The sequence below is a fragment of the Oncorhynchus gorbuscha genome, linkage group LG18 (genome assembly GCF_021184085.1).
Source record: "Oncorhynchus gorbuscha isolate QuinsamMale2020 ecotype Even-year linkage group LG18, OgorEven_v1.0, whole genome shotgun sequence".
Taxonomy (NCBI): Eukaryota; Metazoa; Chordata; class Actinopteri; order Salmoniformes; family Salmonidae; genus Oncorhynchus; species Oncorhynchus gorbuscha.
The window spans coordinates 52,614,241-52,621,118 of NC_060190.1; the positions used below are offsets into that span (position 1 = coordinate 52,614,241).

The 6,878-nt window shown below is 44.5% G+C and overlaps 1 long non-coding RNA gene across 1 annotated transcript; it reads right to left on the reverse strand.

Annotated features, from left to right (window-relative positions):
• Positions 1–597: 597 nt before the first annotated feature.
• LOC124004084 lies at positions 598–6,612 on the reverse strand. The gene is made up of 3 exons (XR_006833310.1): positions 6,551–6,612; positions 6,271–6,377; positions 598–1,685 (listed from the first exon to the last, which is right to left on the reverse strand). It is a non-coding gene; the product is annotated as an uncharacterized LOC124004084 (long non-coding RNA).
• Between the last annotated feature and the right edge of the window lie 266 nt (positions 6,613–6,878).

Below are 6,878 nucleotides of genomic sequence, written 5' to 3' on the forward strand. Positions count from 1 at the left end.
CCCTTATATCTATCATATTTTTATATATACAATCGTATTGTTTACACAACAGTTATTTTATACAAGCAACAGTTCCAGAACACAATGGCCTTCTGTTAGGGTGCAGTGATAACATGAGTCTATGAAATGCGTATCATCACAGTCTATCACAGAACAGAGAACAAAGACAGAACAAAGACATAACCCCAGCTCACTCCACTTCTGCCACAGCAATTACCCCTTTGATGCCATGGATATGTGATATATCTGAGCTGTTGTCAAACAGAACTTAAAACCTTCTGGTTTCTGGGAAATTGTCATGTTACACAGAAAGGTGGTGGTCTGAATGGAACTTCTGAAAGGTAACTTTATAATAACAATCTGGCGAAAAGGAAGGTTCATAGGGATCTGTTTTGTAGGGCCGGCTACAATGGTCCTCCTATACAAGTGGGAGAAATTGTGATTTGTGGGTACTGGGGTAGCACGCACAGCAGGAACAACATAGGCAGCATAGCATGATAATAATAATAATAATAATAATATATGCCATTTAGCAGACGCTTTTATCCAAAGCTCTTTTATCCAATGATCCTGACCAGTTTGTAGCCAGATAAGAGTAGGCTTTCTCCCACACACATACATAGTTCCACTTACTGAGGAAGTATGTTTAGCATACACACTGCCATTCTTGAGTCTATAATATATTCTCAATGACATGTTAGGGTGGAATGTTCCATTTCTCAACAGTAAGGGTAGGGTAAGGTTATTGTATACAGAAAGGTTATACTTACAATTACTTTCCCCCAACTGGGGACCAGTTCCATTTTCTATATAACCCAAATAACCTGGGGGAGAGTATGCCAGGGTGATGGGTTGCTTGGGCAGAGAGGTGTGATTATTAAAATCAAATCTTCTCATATAAAAACACCTCACCCTCCACCCAATCAAGCTCTCAATCTGAAAGGTTACCTGCTTTGGTCCACATCAATATTACATAAGCATTAAGGGGTATAGCTAGCAATGGCATAGTCTCAGCACTGTCTGTCAACAGTCCACAAACCCAACAATCTGATACATTCTGTAGCACAGAAACATTATTAGTTACCTGTAAGAAAGTGTTTTACCCGGGGGAAACCCCATAATGTTTATGTCCTCTTTTTCTTCTCTTCAGCTCAGCGGGGTCACCAGGGTCCAGGTTCAGGTCAGCAGGGTCATCTACTTCTCATCTACTAGCAGGGTCATCTACTACTTCTCGGCTTCCACAGTCTCGTTGGACTGAAGAGGTCGGGGAGAGGTTACTAGCACGTTCTCCCGCCTCTGGCTCAAAGTCTGCTACCACCCAGAGGATGCCCACAGCCACAATATCTGCGAGTCCCAGGGTAAGCAGAGTGCTCCTACTGGATTCTAGGAGTAACAGGAGTAGCATCTTCTTCTGGCTCTGCTACTTGCTTACAGTGGGATACGTGGATCCAGGTGTCTTTGCCTAAGCACTTTGCTGCCGTTGGGGTGGTGAGGGTGGTCCCGTCAACCTGGGTTTTAAAGCTTTTTATTTTATTTTAAATCTGATTGATCTGTCTGTCGATGTGCAGGGAGCGGTCCAGTATCTCCTCCATGGTGTCTGTGTTGATGAGGGAGTAGCGCTTGGTCAGGTCCCTGTGTAGCTCCTGTACCTGGTCCTTCATGTTCTAGATCTAGGTCTGGAGGATCTGGGACAATAATAAACACTCACGAGCGTGCACACACACACCACACCACTGTCACCCTATGGCCGAGCCCCGGGGCATGTCACTGAGGGACTGGGAGTGGCAGGACATGGAGAGGGGAGGCCAAACCACAGGGCATTATCACCACCACTACTACTGCCACCATCACCACCACTACTACTGCCACCAACGCCACCACCACTACTACTGCCACCAACCCCACCACCACTACTACAACTACTGCCACCAACACCAACACCACTACTAAAACTACTGCCACCAACACCACTACTACTGCCACCAAAACCACTACCACTACTAAAACTACTGCCACCAACACCACCACCACTACTACTGCCACCAACACCACCACCACTACTACTGCCACCAACACCACCACCACTACTATTGCCACCAACACCACCACCATTACTACTGCCACCAACACCACCACCATTACTACTGCCACCAACACCATTACTACTACCACCAACACCACTACTACTGCCACCAACACCACCACCACTACTACTGCCACCAACACCAACACCACTACTACTGCCACCAACCCCACCACTACTACCACTAATACTGCCACCAACACCACCACCACTACTACTGCCACCAACACCAACACCACTACTTATTGCCACCAACCCCACCACTACTACCACTACTACTGCCACCAACACCAACACCACTACTACTGCCACCAACACCAACACCACTACTACTGCCACCAACCCCACCACTACTACCACTACTACTGCCACCAACACCACCACCACTACTACTGCCATCAACACCACTACTACTGCCACCAACACCACTACTACTGCCACCAACACCACCACCACTACTACTGCCACCAACACCACCACCATTACTACTGCCACCAACACCACTACTACTGCCACCAACACCACCACCACTACTACTGCCACCAACACCAACACCACTACCACTACTACTGCCACCAACCCCACAAACTACTACCACTACTACTGCCACCAATACCAACACCACTACTACTGCCACCAACACCAACACCACTACTACAGCCACCAACCCCACCACTACTACCACTACTACTGCCACCAACCCCACCACTACTAAAACTATTGCCACCAACACCACTAACACTGGAGTAATAGTTACAGTGCCTTCAGAAAGTATGCATACCCATTCATTTATTCTACATATTGTTATGTTACAGCCTGAATTAAAAAATAATTAAATATTATTTTTCTTCTGAATCATCTACTCAAAATACCCAATATTGACAAAATTAAAACATGAAAAAAAACTAATTTACATAAGTACACCCCTGAGTCAATGCATGTTAGAATCACCTATGGCAGCGATTACAGCTGTGTCCTTCTGGATAAGTCTCTAAGAGCTTTGCACACCTGGATTGTACAATATTTGCACATTATCCTTTTAAAAATTCTTCAAGCTCTATCAAGTTGGTTGTTGATCATTGCTAAACAGCCATTTATGGAGTCTTTCCATAGATATTCAATCCGATTTAAGTCAAAACTGCTACTAACCCACTCAGGAACATTCAATGTCATCTTTATAAGCAACTCCAGTGTATATTTGGCCTCGTTTAGGTTATTGTCCTGCTGAAAGGTGAATTTGTCCCCCAGTGTCTGTTAGAAAGCAGACTGAACCAGGTTTTCCTCAGGGATTTTGTCTGTGCTTAGCTCTATTCCATTTACTTTTATCCCCCAAAAACTTCATAGTCCTTGCCGATGAGAAGCATACCCGTAACATGATGCAGCCATTCTGTAACTTTTTTAAAGTCACCATTGATCTCATGGTGAAATCCCTGACTGGTTTCCTTCCTCTCCGGCAACTGAGTCAGGAGGGACGCCTGTATCTTTGTAGTGACTGGGTGTATTGTAATTAATAATTTCACCATGCTCAAAGTGATATTCAGTGTCTGCGTTTTTGTATTTTTACCCATCTACCAATAGGTGTCCTTCTTTGCGAGGCATTGGAAAACCTCCCTAGTCTTTGTGGCTGAATCTGGGTTTGAAATTCACTGCTCGACTGAGGGACCTTACAGATAATTATATGTGTGGGGTACAGAGACGAGGTAGTCATTCAAAAATCATGTTAAACACTATTATTGCACACAGAGTGAGTCAATGCAACTTATATGATTTGTTAAGATAATTGTTAGTCCTGAAATTATTTAGGCTTGTCATAAAAAATGGTTTGAATATTTATTGACTCAAGGCATTTCAGCTTTGAATTTTTTATGAATTAGCCAACATTTCTACAAGCATAATTCCACTTTGACATTATGGGGTATTGTGTGTAGGCCAGAGACACAACATTTCAATTTTATCAATTTTAAATTCAGGCTGTAAAACAACAAAATGTGTAAAAAGTCAAGGGGTGTGAATACTTTCTGAAGGCACTGTAGCTATTCCATTATATTGTACACCACTTTAACAGCCCTTCCTAACAGTTAATATCACAATTGTTACCAAATGTTTTCGATAGTTTACCATTGTACTGTAAAACATGAATGAGAGAGGGCTACTGTATGTATGTTGCAAATAAAACATAGAATAAACTGAAATATATGAAAGGTGGGAATACAGTATCATTAGCCAGTAGGTAAAGACAGATATTCTATAATTACGGAAAAAGTTTATCGGCACACAACTAGAGAAGCCATGCAGCTTACCTGGGCTCTGGGATGCTTTTAGTCCAGATTTCTTTTGCCTGGCACATGCCCTGATACAGCAGTAGAACTATCCCTAGAGTAAGTCTGTGATTGTTTGCTGTGAGCATCACTCTCTCACCCTGCCATACACATTTAGTCCTGTGAGCATCACTCTCTCACCCTGCCATACACATTTAGTCCTGTGAGCATCGCTCTCTCACCCTGCCATACACATTTAGTCCTGTGAGCATCGCTCTCTCACCCTGCCATACACATTTAGTCCTGTGAGCATCGCTCTCTCACCCTGCCATACACATTTAGTCCTGTGAGCATCGCTCTCTCACCCTGCCATACACATCTAGTCCTGTGAGCATCGCTCTCTCACCCTGCCATACACATTTAGTCCTGTGAGCATCGCTCTCTCACCCTGCCATACACATTTAGTCCTGTGAGCATCGCTCTCTCACCCTGCCATACACATTTAGTCCTGTGAGCATCACTCTCTCACCCTGCCATACACATTTAGTCCTGTGAGCATCGCTCTCTCACCCTGCCATACACATTTAGTCCTGTGAGCATCGCTCTCTCACCCTGCCATACACATTAAGTCCTGTGAGCATCGCTCTCTCACCCTGCCATACACATTTAGTCCTGTGAGCATCACTCTCTCACCCTGCCATACACATTTAGTCCTGTGAGCATCGCTCTCTCACCCTGCCATACACATTTAGTCCTGTGAGCATCGCTCTCTCACCCTGCCATACACATTTAGTCCTGTGAGCATCCACCTGCTGCCCCCACCACTGATACCAATTTAAGACATTGGCAAAGTCAGTGATAACAGTGGCATAGAACAAAATGGCCCCACCACCTCTGTGTGTGCCTAGCTATCAGATGAATCCTGGAGATTTCTGTGAAATTCTGGTAAAAATAGTGCCAGCCTGCTCAGTGCCATCCCCGCCCACTCCGCATCTTACAGTGGCACTGGTTGGGAGGGAGGACAGTCAGTATGGTGGGGGTTTGGGAAGCTGTGAACGGTTGGTAGTAATTGATGTGGAAAATTGGTCAGGGAGCATGCGTCACTTGTGTCCACATGGCCAGAGACAGAGTTTGTATCTGAATGAGTTTGTGATAACAAATGGCTCCATTCTGACAACCAATGACCCTCTCTGTCTGTGTCAAAAACCTACAACTATAGCTTACGCCAACTAAGAATCAAGGCTCTCGAGGGAGACATTTAGTTTCTGTTAAAACTCTGGTAACAGCTAAGCCCAATGCTTGAATTTGGGTCCAGGCGTCCTCACTGGATCTTATACTTCAGCCAAATACATTCATACCCAGTTTGTGTGTATAGAGAGGCACACCATCATATGTGTGTCAAGGTTGGCTAGGGATCCAAAGTGTGCTGTGATATCCAGACGGACACGACTGTAAAACAGAGCATTGCAGCAAAAAAGCTATTTCCTGGAACCCTGGCTTTGCGCTGGTCGAGCTATTATCAGCAGTCTTTCTGGCACAGACAGAACGGGACTAGTGCCTGCTATAACAAGACCGCCACCAAAAAGGTCAGTTACGTAGCCTTTTATTTAACCTTAGGTTACATAGCCTAAGCATGTCTGTGGCCTGCGCTTACAGACAGACAGAATAACTGACCTAGGTGGGGTTCATGGCATCAACTTCCCTCTCTCTGTGGTTATCGCCGTCTGCTAGTTGTGCTTCCAAGCATTTTTCATATTATATCTCATCTTTTAATCTTAAATTTGGTTCCAGAGTTTCATAAAAATGCCCCACCATATCATCATGATATTGAAATGTTACATTCAACCTTGTACACTGAAAGATAGAGATTAAGGGAGATTTCAAAGCCTTTCAAGCCAACGATTAGATTTTAAGCCCAAAAAGACTCACAGGGCTGCGATACTAGTTGCCCCGGTGACGGAGGCTGGGTGGCGCTGTCCCAGCAGCAGTAAGGGCTCCAGACAGTGAGGAAATTCACCCCTGTAGTATGTGCTAATCTGAGGGGAGAGAGAGATCATCAAGGTCAGAGCTTGGCTAGCACCTTTCTTTGAGGGAAGGGACAAGACATTTACTGTAGTTCTAGTAAACTGTAAACACTACTAATTCTACATGACAATGTTGAGTAAAATCACATTGTTTAGTAAGATCAGAGTAGACGGGTCACACTCACTTTGCTGCTTGCACTGGTCACATTCAATGAGGAAGCTTCACAATCCTCCTCAGCCTCAGTTTCTGTGGGAGAGAAACCATGTGTAATGCAAACCTCTGGTGAATTTACCCATTCTATCTTTGATTCTCCCCAGAATATGAAGTGCCAGTACGTACTCACATATCCCATGTCCAGACACTCAAACTTGTTGGCTGAGCTGAGGGAGGCTGAATGAACCCGTGGTGAGGGCATCAGTGAGGGTCAGCGGTCAACCACACTGGAGGGCTGGTGAATAATTAACTGTTCAGGTAATAACTAACAATCTATCCCCACTGTCAATTTTATTTAT